Source organism: Manis javanica, chromosome 3, assembly GCF_040802235.1.
Source record: "Manis javanica isolate MJ-LG chromosome 3, MJ_LKY, whole genome shotgun sequence".
Taxonomy (NCBI): Eukaryota; Metazoa; Chordata; class Mammalia; order Pholidota; family Manidae; genus Manis; species Manis javanica.
This window is the reverse complement of record NC_133158.1, coordinates 82106216-82122406: the sequence shown is the minus strand read 5'-3', so window position 1 is coordinate 82122406 and position 16191 is coordinate 82106216. Positions and strand designations below refer to the sequence as shown.

Sequence of the window (16191 nt, the reverse complement as noted above, 5' to 3'; positions counted from 1 at the left end):
TCTAGTTTTATACCTTTGTGGTCTGAAAAATTGGTTGGTTAAATTTCAGTATTTTGGATTTTGCTGAGGCTCTTTTTGTGGGCTAGTATATGGTCTATTCTGGAAAATGTTCCATGTGCACTTGAGAGAAATGTATATCCTGTTGCTTTTGGATGTAGAGTTCTATAGATGTCTATTAGGTCCATCTGTTCTACTGTGTTGTTCCATGCTTCCATGTCCTTACTTATTTTCTGCCCAGTGGATCTATCCTTTGGGGTGAGTGGTGTGTTGAAGTTTCCTAAAATGAATGCATTGCAGTCTATTTCCCCCTTTAGTTCTGTTAGTATTTGTTTCCCATATGCTGGTGTTCCTGTGTTGGGTGCATATATATTTAGAACGGTTATATCTTCTTGTTGGACTGAGCCCTTTATCATTATGTAGTGTTCTTCTTTATCTCTTGTTACTTTCTTTGTTTTGAAGTCTATTTTGTCTGATATTAGTACTGCAACCCCTGCTTTCTTCTCGCTGTTGTTTGCCTGAAATATGTTTTTCCATCCCTTGACTTTTAGTCTGTACATGTCTTTGGGTTTGAGGTGAGTTTCTTGTAAGCAGCATATAGATGGGTCTTGCTTTTTTATCCATTCTGTTACTCTGTGTCTTTTGATTGGTCCATAAGTCCATTTACATTTAGGGTGACTATTGAAAGATATGTACTTATTGACATTGCAGGCTTTAAATTCGTGGTTACCAAAGGTTCAAGGTTAGCCTCTTTAGTATCTTACTGCCTAACTTAGCTCGCTTATTTAGCTGTTATATACACTGTCTGGAGATTCTTTTCTTCTCTCCCTTCTTATTCCTCCTCCTCCATTCTTCATATGTTGTGTGTTTTGTTCTGTGCTCTTATTAGGAGTGCTCCCATCTAGAGCAGTCCCTGTAGGATGCCCTGTAGAGTTGGTTTGTGGGAGGCAAATTCCCTCAACTTTTGCTTGTCTGGGAATTGTTTAATCCCACCATCATATTTAAATGATAGTCATGCTGGATACAGTATCCTTGGTTCAAGGCCCTTCTGTTTCATTGCATTAAATATATCATGCCATTCTCTTCTGGCCTGTAGGGTTTCTGTTGTGAAGTCTGATGTTAGCCTGATGGGTTTTCCTTTATAGGTGACCTTTTTTCTCTCTAGTTGCCTTTAAAACTTTTTCCTTGTCCTTGATCTTTGCCATTTTATTTATTATGTGTCTTGGTGTTGTCCTCCTTGGATTCTTTCTGTTGGGGATTCTGTGTATTTCTGTCGTCTGTTCGATTATTTCCTCCCCCAGTTTGGGGAAGTTCTCAGCAATTATTTCTTCCAAGATGCTTTCCATCCCTTTTCCTCTCTCTTCTTCTTCTGGTACCCCTCTAATATGCATATGGTTCCTTTTGGATTGTTCACACAGTTCTCTTAATATTGTTTCATTCCTGGAGATTCTTTTGTATCTCTCTATGTCAGCTTCTATGCATTCGTGTTCTCTGGTTTCTATTCCATCATTGGCCTTTTGCATCTTATCCATTCTGCTTATAAATCCTTCCAGAGTTTGTTTCATTTCTGTAATCTTCTTCCCGGCATCTGTGATCTCCCTCCGGACTTCATCCCATATCTCTTGCATATTTCTCTTCATCTCTGTCAGCATGTTTATGATTTTTATTTTGAATTCTTTGTCAGGAAAACTGGTTAGGTCTGTCTCCTTCTCTGGTGTCTCTGTGATCTTTGTTTGCCTGTAATTTTGTCTTTTCATGGTGATAGGAATAGTTTGCAGAGCTGGGATGAGTGACGGCTAGAGAACAGTGACCTCTAGTGGCTTGTGCTCAGTAACTGCATGCAGACAGGGCTTCTGCTTCCTGCCCATCTGGTATGGAGTGTATCTCAGCTGTTGCTGTGGGTGTGGCCTGGCTTGGGCTGCTGCTCCAAAATGGTGGAGTCACATTGGAGGGGTAGTGGACGGGAGGCTATTTATCTCAGTTAGGGTCCTCTGTGCTCCCAGCTGCCCAGGGGATTAGAGTGCCCAGAGATCTCCGGATTCCGATTCCCTACCTTTGGACTAAGTGTCCTGCCCTGCCCCTTTAAGACTTCCAAAAGCACCCGCCAAAACAAAACTACCACAAAAAAAAAATGGCCGCTCGTTTTTCTTTATTCTCTGGTGCCAGCCTCAAGCACCTACTCACCAGTCTAACTGCCCTGTTTCCCTAGTATTGGGGTCCCTGTCCCTTTAAGACTTCCAAGAAGAACTCGCCAAAACAAAACGACCACAAAAAAAAAAATTAATAAAAAAATAAATAAAATGGCTCCTCGCTTTTCTTTTGTCCTCCGGCGCCAGCCTCTGGTACCTGCTGACCGTTCTTGCTGCCCTATTTCCCTAGTATCCAGGACCCCATGCATAAACTGTGTCTGTGCTCTGGCGCGGATGGCTGGGGCTGGGTGTTCAGCAGTCCTGGGCTCCCTCTCCCTCCCGCTCAGACCTCTCTCCTCCTGCCAGGAGTTGGGGGGAGAGGCACTAGGGTCCCACGGGGCCGGAGCTTGTATCTTACCCCCTTCATGAGGCGCTGGGTTCTCACAGGTGTGGATGTGGTCTGGATGTTGTCCTGTGTCCTCTGGTCTCTATTCTAGGAAGAGTTGTCTTCGTTATATTTTCATAAATATATGTGGTTTTGGGAGGAAATTTCCACTGCTCTACTCATGCTGCCATCTTGGCTCTGCCGCCACCATTACAATGTTGAATGAAACAAATTACAACCAGGGAGTATTACTGTGTGATTCCATACATATGGATTCAAAACAAAGTTAATCCATTATATTAGAAGTCAGGATGATAGTGACTGGAAGAAGGTAGAGGAAGGTCATCTAAGATGCTCGTAATGTTTTATTTTTGATTTGGATAATGGCTACATAGGACTGACTATATACTTTTTGAAAAACTCTTTGATCTGTAAATTTTATTTTCTTCCTTGGGAGAAACTCTCCCATTTGTTTTGTTCTGTGACCTCTAGTTCTGCCTATGAGAAAGGTTTTTCTCATCTGTAACCTCAACTGAGGTGAGTCTTAGAGTGAGAGTTTTTCTTGTGATATGTACAGGTTTTATAGTCTACTGGTATAGTTTTGGGGGCCCACAGATTGCTTTAGAGCTGAAAAGATTTACCCATTGCAGATACATATAACATTTATTTGAAAATAATGTTTTCTTAAAAACACTTATGTCAGTTTCTTGTTTCAGTAACTTTAGTCAATGATCTCATATAGGTGGAACTTCATAGAAAGAGGGAATTTAAACACACACACACACACCTCTCTGTCAAGGTTTTCAGTGCCAACTAGTGATTTTTCTATGTGTATTAGCAGACCAAATTTCTTCTCACAGCAGCTATTTACTAATGCTCCCCAGTAGACTTAGCACTAGATAACAGCAAATAAAGGCAGAGGACAGCTACCTGGTTCTTCAAGTTTACACCTAGGAAGCAGAGAGGATATTAATCACAAATACAGTTTATTCTTGATTTTGGACTGGGTCTTCTGTTCAGAAACACATTCTATGTTTAGGAAAGCAGTTTACATCCAATATTTTCAAAACATGATCTTCTATAGCCAATTCCTATTGTAGAAAAGAAATGGGTTATTTGTCCCTGAGCAGATGTTAACAAATATATCAGAAATTCTAATGTAGCTACATATATAGAGAAACCAGAAAAATAAAGGTGGAGGGGTGCTAACTAAAATTAAAGTGTAGTTCATGTTCTTTATGTAAGACTTTTCAAATGGGTTCCAAAATTCGTAAATGCTTTGTGAGTGTACTGTTTGACAATGTGAATGATGTGACAATCATCACAACAAATTTGGACACCTCAGAATATATGATTTTGTGATTCCTCACTTTGCCCATGGGAATTATAGTATGGGAGAATGAACTAGACTTCATTGGTGAATTAGCCAGTGCTGTCCCTTAGTCACAGATAGTTCACAAGACAAAATATTTTATCCCTCAATATATAATTTTTTTATTCCTAAAAACTGAGACTTTAAAACCTAAAAATGAATGAAAAGGAAAACTATTGATTTTATGATGTTTTACATTAGAGAAATCAATGGTGTTGCAAAGTTACCTTTTTTGGAGTAAATATTGCTAAAGAAGGAAAACATCTATTGAAACTAATGATACATAATTGAAATTTGACACTTAACTAAGGAGAGCCTAGAACAAAGTGCAACCATAGCATATGTTATCATTTTGTATTCATTATCCAAAATATTTTAAATAGTAAAGCAATAAACTCTGCCTACATAATTATTTAATATTTGTGATGTGACTTAAATATTGTTAATAGGAGCCATGCTAAGGATAGATGTAGGCATATCGAAATAGGAAAAACAGCCAATCAAAGACGTCTGTCATGGCATGAATAATTGAGAAGGATTAGTTTCTTGTTTCAGCAATACCTTCCTGCTTTCATTCCCCCACTCTCACTACAACTTATCTCACTGACAAGTTAGAGTAATCATTTGAATTTCAAAGGACCCTTCAATGCCTAGTGTTTTCCCATTTGTAAATGACTTATAAATAATATGTGTGACTGAAGAGAGATTGTATTAAAGATGGTGGCATGAGAAGTGAGACAGAAACCTCCTACCAAAAGCACATATAATATGGAAATATAGCAAACACATCTAATCCTGAAAGAGCAACAGGGAGAAGGCTGTGACAGACTTCCTACACCTGAGGAAAATACCAGACCTCAAGGAAAATGGTAAAGTACCAAAACCATGATCCGAAGGGACCCAAGTCTTTCCCTACCCCAGCACTCTGGAGGAGGAAGAGAAATGCAGCAGCGAGGGGGTAGAGTCCTAGAACTGCTGAACAACCAGCCATGGAGATCTGTTTTGGGAACACAAACCTACATTACATGGTGCTCTGTAGATTAGTGGGGTTGGAAAGTTAAGACAGGCAGAATACTTAGAGAGACTGAGATTTCAGCTGCTTGTGGAAAACACATCTCCACAACCAGCCATTCCAGGACAAAAGAAAGGCAGGAAGTCTGAGAGATTTCCTAAGAGCAGGAGGGCTGCAAAAGGGGCAAAGATTGCATGAGCTTGCTCAGGAAAAAGGACAGGTGTACAAAATTGTCTGTGCACTCTGCTGAGGAAGTTGGTAACTTTTCAAGAGCTTCAGATACTCTATCCCCATGGCTGGCTATGCAGCTATAAGGACCACCACCATGATACAAAGCCTGCTGTGCCTTCCTACCAGCACAATCTCACAAACAGTCTGCCCCTGCCATTCTGCCAGGCCACCCAGAGGACAGCCCTGCCTGTGGCAGGTACAAGTGCAAAGCATAGAGGCTTTTCCCTGTGCACTCAGCCCACCTGCCCTGGCAGTGGAGAGAGGCATTGCAACCAGAAACAGAAAACAGCTCTTTCCTCTTGACAAGCACCAGTGCCACTCGCCTGCAACCCCCACTATTGCTCCAGTTGCTGAGCAGCTCCAGAGAGTAGAGCTTCTGAGCACTAGAGGGCACCACCTACAAAATAGAACACCAAAGGAACCTGGTTCAAACCAAAATCCTACAAACACCAGGAAGAGGGCCAAGTGAAACTGAACTCATCAATCTTACTGAAAGAGATTTCAAAATAAAAATCACAGACATGCTCATGAAGTTACAGAAAAATATTCAAGAACTCAGGGAGGAATTCAGGAATGAAACACAAATGTTGAAGAATTCAATATCTGAAATGAAACATACAATGGAAGGATTTAAAAGCAGATTAGATGAAGTAGAGGAGAGGGTAAATGAAATAGAAATTAGAGAAGAGGAACAGAAGCTGAGGCATAGAGAGAAAAAAGGGTCTCTTGGAATGAAAGAATTTTGAGAGAACTGTGTGACTAATCTAGGGGTACCTGAAAAAGAAGAAGAGGGAAAAAGGAATAGAAAGTGTCTTTGAGGTGGTAATTGCTGAGAACTTCCCCAATCTTGGTAAGGAGGTTCTCTCTCAGGCCATAGAAGTGCACAGATCTCCCAACACAAGAGAGCCAAGGAAGACAACACCAACACATATAGTAATGAAAATGGCAAAGATCAAGGATAAGGACAAACTATTAAAAGCAGACACAGAGAGAAAAAAGATTACATACAAAGGAAAACCCATCAGACTGTCATGAGACTTCTCAACAGAAACCCAGCAGGCCAGAAGGGAGTGGCACGATATATCTACTACAATGAAAGAGAAGGGCCTCAAACCAATAATACTCTACCCGGCAAGATTATCATTTAAATTTGAAGGAGGGATTAAACAATTTCCAGATAAGCAAAAGCTGTGAGAATTTACCTCCCACAAACCATCTCTGCAGTGTATTTTGGAGGGACAGTTATAGATGGAAGTGTTCCTAAGTTGTCGCCAGAGGAAATAAAACCACAGCAAAGAAAGTAGACTGATTACTAAGCAGATGCAAATTCAAATCAACTACCCCCAAAGTAAGTCAAGAGTACAGAATATGATACGTAATATATAAAGAATGGAGGAGGAAGAAAAAGAAGGCAGAAGGCAAAAAGAAAAATGAACATATAGATTGTGTTTGCAATAGCATACTGAGTTAAATTAGGCTGTTAGATAATAAGGAAGTTACCCTTGAATCCTTGGTAACCATGAATCTAAAGCCTACAGTGACAATAAGTATATACCTACCGATAATCACCCTAAATGTAAATGGCATGAATGCACCGATCAAAAGACCTAGAAGGAATGGAAAAAGAAAAATTGATTCATCTATATAGTGTCTGCAAGATACTCACTTCCAATCCAAAGACATACACAGACTGAAAGGGAAGTGATGGAAAAAGATATTTCATGCAACTAATATGAAGAAAAAAGGAGGAATTGCAGTACTTGTGTCAAACAAAATAGACTTTGAAACAAATAAAGTAACAAGAGACAAGGACATTACATAATGATAAAGGGCTCAGTCCAATAAGAGGATGTAAACATTATAAATACCTATGCATCCAACACAGGAGAACGTACATATGTAAAACAAATACTAACAGAATTAAAGGGAGAAATAGAATGCAATGCATTCATTTTAGACTTCAACACACAACTCACTCCAGAGGACATGCCAACTGGACAGAAAATAAGTAAGGAGACAGAGGCACTGAACAAGACATTAGAACAGATGGACCTAACAGATATCTAGAGAACTCTATACCTAAAAGCAGCAGGAAACATATTTCTTCTCAAGTGCACATGAAAGCTTTTCAAGAATAGATCATATATTAGGCCATAAAAGTAGCCTCAGTAAATTCAAAAAGGTTGAACTTGTACCAACCAGCTTCCCAGACCACAAAGCTAAGAAACCAGAAATAAATTATGCAAAGAAAATAAAAATCCACAAACACATGAAGGATTAATAACATGCTCCTAAATAATCAGTGGATCAATGACCAAATAAAAACAGAGATCAAGCAATATATGGAGACAAATGAAAACAACTCAACACTGCAAAATCTGTGGAACACAGCAAAGGCTGTGCTAAGTGTGCTAAGCCTTACCTCAGGAAAGAACAATCCCATATACATAGTGTAAACTCACAGTTAACGAAACTAGAAAAAGAAGAACAAATGAGGCCCTCAGTCAGTAGAAGGGGGGATATAATAAAGTTCCAAGCATAAATAAATAAAATGGAGAAGAATAAAAAAAATAGAAAGCATCGTGAAACTAGGAGCTGGTTCTTCCAGAAAATAAACAAAATAGATAAACCCCTAGCCAAAGTTATCAAGAAAAAAAAGAGAGTCTACACACATAAATAGAATCAGGTATAAAAAAAGGAAAAATCACTACAGACACAGAGAAATACAAAGAATTATTAGAGAATACTATGAAAAATTGTATGCTAACAAATTGGATAACCTAGAATAAATGGACAACTTTCTAGAATAATACAACCTTCCAAGACTGATCCAGGAAGAAACAGGAAATCTGAACAGTTCAATAAACTGCAGTGAAATTGAATTGGTAATTAAAAAAACTACCTAAGAACAGAAACCCATATCCAAATGGCTTCACTGCTGAATTTTATCAATGATTTAGTGAAGACCTAAGTTTTCTAAGAAGTATAAGAGGAAGTAATACTTCCAAACTCATTTTATGAGCCCAGCATCACTCTAATACCAAAACCAGACAAGGACACCACAAATAAAGAAAATTACAGACCAGCATCCCTGATGAACATAGATGCAAAAATGCTCAATAAAATACCAGTAAATCGAATTTAAAAATACATAAAGATCATCCATCATCATCAAGTAGGATTGATGCCAGATATGCAAGGATGGTACAATATTAAAAAATCCATCAACATAATATGCTGCATCAACAAAAAGTAGGACAAAACCACATGATCATCTCCATAGATGCTGAAAAATCATTTGACAAAATTCAACATCCATTCATGATAAAAACTCTCAATAAAATGGGCATTAAAGGTCAGGTGCCTCAACATAATAAAGGCCATATGTGACAAACCCAATGCCAACATCATACTTAATGGCAAGAAGCTGAAAGCTTTTCCTTTAAGATCAGGAACAAAATAAGGATGCCCGCTCTCCCTACTTTTATTTAACATAGTTCTGGAGGTCCTAGCCACATCAATCAGACAACACAAAGAAATAAAAGGCATCCAGATTAGTAAGGCCCAAGTTATACAGTCACTTTTTGCAGATGTTGATATTGTGCATAAAAAAACCCCTAGAGAATCCACCCCAAAACTACTGGAACTAATAACTGAATTCAGCAAAGTTGCAGAATACAAAATCAATACACAGAAATCTGTTGCATTCTGTATACTAATGAACTAGCAGAAAGAGAAATCAGGAAAACAGTTCCTTTCACAATTGCATCAAAAAGAATGAAATACCTTAGAAGTAAACCTAACCAAGAAAGTCAATGACCTATATCCTAAAAAGTACAAGACACTCATGAAAGAAATTAAAAAGGATACCTAATAAATGGAAATACATCCCGTGTTCATGGATAGGAAGAATTAATATTGTCAAAGTAGCCATCCTATATAAAGCAATGCAATCCCTATGAAAATACTAACAGCATTCTTCAACAAACTAGAGCAAATAGTTCTAAAATTCATATGGAACCAGAGAACACCCCAAATAGTGAAAGCAATCCTGAAAAGGAAGAATAAAGCTGGGGGGATTACACTCCCCAGCTTCACACTCTACTCCAAAGCTATAATAATAAAGACAATTTGGTACAGGCACAAGAACAGACCCATAGACCAATGGAACAGACTTGAGATTCCAGACATAAACCCAAGCATATATGGTCAATTAATATATGATAAAGAAGCCATAGATATACATACAATGGGGAAATGACCACCTCTTCAAAAACTGGTGTTGGCAAAACTGGACAACTACATGTAAGAGAGGTAAGAGAATGAAACTGGGTTATTGTCTAACCCCATATACAAAAGTAAACTTGAAATTGATCAAAGACCTGAATGTAAGTCATGAAACCATAAAACTCTTAGAAGAAAACATAGACAAAATCTCTTGAATATAAACATGAGTAACTTTTTCCTGAATGCATCTCTTCAAGCAAGGGAAACAAAATAAAAAATGTACAAATGGGACTATATCAAACTAAAATGCTTCTGTACAGCAAAAACACCATCAGTAGAACAAAAAGGCATCCTACAGTATTGTAGTATACATTTGTAAATGACATATACAACAAGGGGTATTAACATCCAAAATATATAAAGAACTCACACACCTTAACACCCAAAAAGCAAATAACTCAATTGAAAATGGGCTGAGAGTATGAACAGACAATTATCCAAAGAGGAAATTTAGATGGCCAACATATACATGTAAAGATGCTCCACATCACTAATTATCAGGGAAATGTAAATTAAAACCACAATGAGATATCACCTCACACCAGTTAGGATGGCCAACGTCAAAAAGACCAGGAACAACATGTGCTGGTAAGGATGCTGAGAAAGGGGAACCCTCCTACATTACTGGTGGGAATGTAAAGTAGTTCAACCATAGTGGAAAGCAATATGGAGGTTCCTCAAAAAACTAAAAAAGTAGAAATAGCATTTGACCCAGGAATTCCACTATTAGGAATTTACCCAAAGAAAGCAAGATCTCAGATTCAGAAGACATATGCACAGCTGTTTATTGCAGCACTATTTACAACAGTGAAGATATGCAAGCCACCTAAGTGTCCATCATCAGTAGATGAAAGGATAAAGAAGATGTGACATATATATTAATGGAATATTATTCAGCCATTAAAAGAAACAAATCCTACCATCTGCAACAACATGAATGGAGTTTGAGCATATTATCCTCAGTTTTATAAAGGCAGAGAAAAACAGTTACCAAATGATTTCTCTCATTTGTGGAGTATAAGAGCAAAGCAAAACTGAAAGAACAAAGCACAACAGACTCAGACTCCAAGAAGGGACTAGTGATTACCAAAGGGGAGGGGTGAGTGGCAGCGGGTGGGGAGAGAGGGAAAAGGGGATTGAGGGGTGCTATGATGGGGACACATGGTGTGTATGGGGTCACAGGGAAGACAGTGTAGCACAGAGAAGACAAATAATGACTCTGTGGCATCTTACTACACTGATGGATAGTGATTTCAGAGGGGTATGTGGGGGACTTGATAATATGGGTGAATGTAGTCACCACAATATTTTCCATGTGAAACCTTCATAGGAGTGTGTATCAATGATACCTTAATAAAAAAATAATAATATATGTGACCAGTGAATTTTTATGTATACACATAAGAGATGTAATTTCTAGATAATTTCAGTAACCACTTATGACTAGTTAAAAATACAGTCTAATTAGGGATTTTTACTATATATACCTTCATACATTGTATCATGTATTAGTTTGCTAGGGCTGTCATGAAACATTTCCACAAGCTGTTTGGCTTAAAACATCAGGGATCCGTTCTTTCATGTTTCAGAGGCCAGAAGTCTGTGATCAAGGTATTGACGATGCCAAGCTACCTCTGAAGACTAGGAAAGAATCCTTCCTTGCATCTTCCAAGCATCTGATGTTTGCCAGCAATCTTTTGCATCCCTTACCTTGTAGCTGTATTACTTCATTTTCTGCTTGAGTCTTCAAATGACTGTTTTCCCTCTGCATATGTCTGTGTCTTCATTTGGCTTTCTTTCAAAGATACCATTCACTGGATTTAGGTTTTACCCTAATTCATTATAAACTTATTTTAACTTGATGATATCTGCACAGATCCTATTTCAAAACAAGGTCACATTTACAGGTTCTAGATGGAAATGAATTTTGGGAAGACACTATTCAACCCACTACATGTCAGCATATTAATTTTTATTGTTATATAAAAGGTATACTCATGATGTAAAGTAGAACAATATGGCAAATACGTGGGCTGATTCAACATTAAGTGTGTACTGTTGTTCAATGTCTGTCTCCTCAAGGTTAGCATCTGACATGATTTTTACTAAGGAGCAGTTGGAAAGCTAAGGAGTTAAACATATAAGTACTAATATTTTTAAACTATCAGATTATATCAGATTATCTGATAGTTTAAAAATATTTGATAGTTGTGTGCTGGTCAAACAGTTGTTCTTTTGTCTTTTGGAAAGATGTCTTCAGTGAAAGGCAAAGAAATGCTGCTACATACAATATAGAGAATAATGGAAACAAAGGGATTGGGCAAGTTCCATATTTTTTCTAACTTTAGGAAAATATTATTATTTCAGTTTAGATATGACTTTTAGATACAACAACCCATATATAGATCATGAAAAATTTCTCAAATGATGGAAGCATGTAATAATTTCCTGTTTACTTTTAGTAGTTTAATGGTATTTGCCATGGTCAGGCTTTGGTCTGTTCTGTATTATGAATCAATGGTAATTAAGGTAAATTACTATTCACACTTACTTCTTTTGAACGTGGAGTGAACAGTATTGATAATTATTCTGGGACAGTAGGTATTAATCAACAAGAGCTTTCAGCCCTGCTAGCTATTTACCAATTTACTGATTTTTTTTTATTGGCAATTGGAATAGTTACATCTCTTACATGCCTCAACAAAGGAAAACCTAATGATCAGACATTGCTTCTCCCAGTCATGTTTAATGTTTCATAATCATTGAACTGAGGAGGAGGAAGGTACTAATTCAATAAGACGATTGTGTAAACTGGTGTTAGTTGATTTACATAATCTCACAGAGGGCAGAAACATATGTAATTTAGAGGAAAATGTAAAAGCTACTGTCTAATCTAAAATTTCACATGTAACAAATTAAATATTTTTGTTCCTTTGTCTTTTTTATCCAAGATGCTTGGATTATTGAAAATGAAGTTAAATGATATTACATATCATCAGAATACCATTAAAACTTTTCTGAAAGGAGACTCATTTTTTTTAAAGCTCCAATAATCTTGGTGACACTTTTTTGGGGAAAAAAGATCAGAATTTCCTTTTTAGGGTCCTCAATTTTAAATAACTGCCAATGCAGTTATAAAAGTTTATTTGTTGAGGCTCATTTATAATAGAGGATATGTGGAAAGATATATGTTTTAAAGATATGTTTTTCAGTGTTCAGTTATAAGGAAAAGCAGAGAAAAACAGGAGGAAGGAAGAAGATAGTGAATAGAGTAAGTACAAGAATATAGGAAATGTGGAAAGAAAGAAGGGGCTTTTGGGGAACAGAGAATATGTCTATGGTAGCAAACTTGGAAAGAGATGTTTAGTTTTGGAAATAATTATCTATGGAATGTTACTGAACAAGACTTTGCATGGAAAGTTTTTGCCACAGGAATAGGCTCTGGCATGTGCCAGTGCGATTAAGCATCCTATTCATCTCTGTCAGTCATGGCCCTTCAAAGACTGATTTCAAAGAATTGCCTGTTATGAGAGGAAGTACATATGGAAACATTTGAAAGAACAAGTGATTTATGGCATCATTACTGAGTCCTGTAGCTATTATGCAAAACCTACAGTGTTTTTGTGAACAAAATTGAAAAACTAGAATTTCTTTGGATGTCCACATTCTGAATGTTTAACCCAAAATGCATTAATATAACAGGCTACAGGTTGAAGATAAAATTGACTGCTTGGCTAAATAGGAAGCAGTGATCAGTATTGTTTCTAACTATATATTTGGCTAGGAGTAGGAAAGAATCAATACTTCTGTTGCATAAATTGTAACATTTGATGCCTAAAGGCAGCATGTTAGGAGAGGCTAAAACTCATGGAGAATGACAAGACAAGTCTTGACTTCATTAAGACAAGACAATTTTCATCAATTCATGAGACTTCCATCAGCCAAAAGATTCTGAAACTCTATGGTCACTTTAGGTTAATCCAAGTGTATTCATGGGACTTGCAGTAGACCTAAATATTTGAATATGCTAAAGAAGGAAACAGTGCATATATTGGCTGTGAAGGAAGAAAAAGTATATATGTGCAGGTTCCTGAGGATAGCCATGATACATGTGGTCATATGAAAAAAATCTATTTAGAACTATTTATTTATTTATTTATTTATTTATACTAATATATATACTAGCACAATATGCAAACAGAGAAAAATATTGGCGAGAGACTTCCAAGTGGTTATGCATTAGTAATCCAGTTACCTTCTGGATTCAGGATTAAATTGAAAGGACTCAAAGAAGATGACTTTTTTTTTTTTGCTTTATATTCTTTTATAAAAAAATAGAATTATTGATGTTATTCATGTTTTTATGCTTTTATAATGAGCAAGGAAAATGCTTGTACTTCTCAAAAGGGACAAAATTATTAAAATTTTATCTGTCATAACAGAATAAAAATAAAACTGTGATTTATAACTTAAACTCAAATTAAAGGAACAATTTCCTGTGTTGCCAAATGGATGGTATCTTGGCCCTTTCTTAGGGAAAATAAGGGAGGGGAATGTGTTACAAATCCTTATTGCCAAGAACAAGGGGATACAGGCTTCATTTTCTGGCTACAAGTCTACAAGCATAATTATAATCTTTAAGAGTTTTTCAAATGACAACTGATCACCTTCCAACAAGTCATAGAAATAGTGGTATTATAAACTATTTGGATATACAGTTGTATTCAGTAATTATGCATCAATTTGTAATTCTGCCAAACATCTATTAAATATGCTGGCTTCATAGTACCAAAAGAAAGGTTGAGCATTGCCCTAGAAAGTATTTATTCTCTATTGCATTTAACAGATAAAATGGGAGGACTTAAAGACATCGCTATGATTTAATACAGAGAGATGATTATGCCAATGTCACAAAACATACTGCTAATTTTAATATACCAGACTAGTATATTGCCAATAAGAAAGGCAATGAAAAGATGGAAAAAGACCATGGAAGGGGCTAGGGCAGTGGAGACCTCTCGCCATCATTTAACATCTTGTGGGATTTTGCATTGGGAAGGATGGCCATACTTGCTATTAGATTGATTGAACAGATTTATAACTTAATAATTTAGCAAAAAGTTATTTTTAAAGCACTGGGTTAGTTTCATCCAATTGGAAACAACTTCTGTAGTTAATTGAACTAGAGGAACTAAACCAGGAAATTGTTTACAAATGTGTTAGAAGTACTGGAGTAGTAAGAGGAGAAAGGAAATAAGCTAAAGATCAGTAACTGCAGGAAACTACTATTACCCTTAGGGCTGGAGGGGCAAAAGGAAATGATTATTCAGAGCACCACGATGTAGTACTACTTCTGCTGTTGAAACTACTGAGCCTCCATTTGTCAGCAAGCCAGAAGTCACACACCCCACTACAGGAGCCTTGGAGCCCCCAGTCCAGTGGGAGCTCTCCAACAAATTTCTGAGGGGCTAGAATCCACCTCAGTATCTTAGGCTGCATTGCCTGGAGCCATAGCCAGCAAGGCTGTGCTGCTGAGAGACCGCAGAGCTGGTCCTGCTTCTGTTGTCAGAGTCAGAGCAGAGTAAGGAAACAAAAATGCTTTTTCTCCTCCTGCTATTACTCTCCCACTAGTTTCTCTCATTGACAGGACCTGATTGAAAAATTAGGCAGCAATGGACTGGGAAATTGCCACTACATGTACTAATTGTCTTCATTAATTCAACAAGTATGTATTAACATCTGCTGTGTGCCAGATACACTTTAAGCACTTGGGGCTCAGAAGTGAATAAAACAGACAAAACTTTTGCCTCCATGATGCTGACATTTTAGCAAAGAAAGAAAATAGTCACCTATGCACATGACTATAATGTAAAGTAGTGATTAAGTGCTAAGAAGAAATAAATAATGGTGAAATTGTGCTGGAATTCAGGGGAGATCTTAATAAAGTAATATTTGAGCAAAACTCTAAAAAAAATGGGACTTGGTTATCAGAAGAGTTTTCTTGCGAGAAATATCATCTAGTGCAGAGCCTTTTAAGCTTGGATGATAGACAGGTATGAGGAAAAATGTAACCAGCATGGCTAGTGCAAAGGGAACAAAGAGTTGTAGAAGGTGAGGAAAAAGAGATACTTTCGCCACTGTCTTACATTAATCACAATTAACTCATTTGGCTCATATATTCTGTGGCACCTTCTTTGAGAGACTGTTCAAAAGTTACAGCAGAAATTTTTAGAGATTTACCAGGTTTCCAGCAGCGGCAATACTAAGTTTGACATATAGGATGGTATGTATGAATCTCCTGCCAAATAAAATTAGCTCTCAAAGAAATAAAAATTATAATATTTTACTTGTCATAAATTGTAAACAGACAATAACACTGACAAACGAGCATTAAACCAGAGCAAGAACTAGTGTTCTTGTTCATACTGGTAGCACTGTATATATCAGGAAGCAAATATTTACCACAAACCATAAAACCAACATTTTTCCTACTATTACCATTTATGAGAATCATGCCTAGGGAATGTATAAAGAACATGTGACATGTGCTTGAAGATGTTAATTGCCGACTTATTTAACATTTCTAAGAGAACAAAGAAAAATGGCTTTAGAATTTAAAGTTCATTAATATTTATGATACTGCAACTTGTATCACTAAGTCATAGATGTTTTATGGTGACTTCGGTCTATTAAGAACACCAAGGTCTTAAGATCTTTGCTGTTCTGTGAATAATTTTATAGGAATGTTTTGTTTCTAAATTCTTTAAAAATCATTTTA

At 36.9% G+C, this 16191-nt stretch overlaps 1 protein-coding gene across 8 annotated transcripts in view; it reads left to right on the top strand.

Moving 5' to 3' along the window:
• The window catches only part of EPHA6 (EPH receptor A6), a 953598-nt gene that overhangs the window by 120204 nt on the left and 817203 nt on the right, over positions 1 to 16191 (top strand). The window lies entirely within an intron of this gene.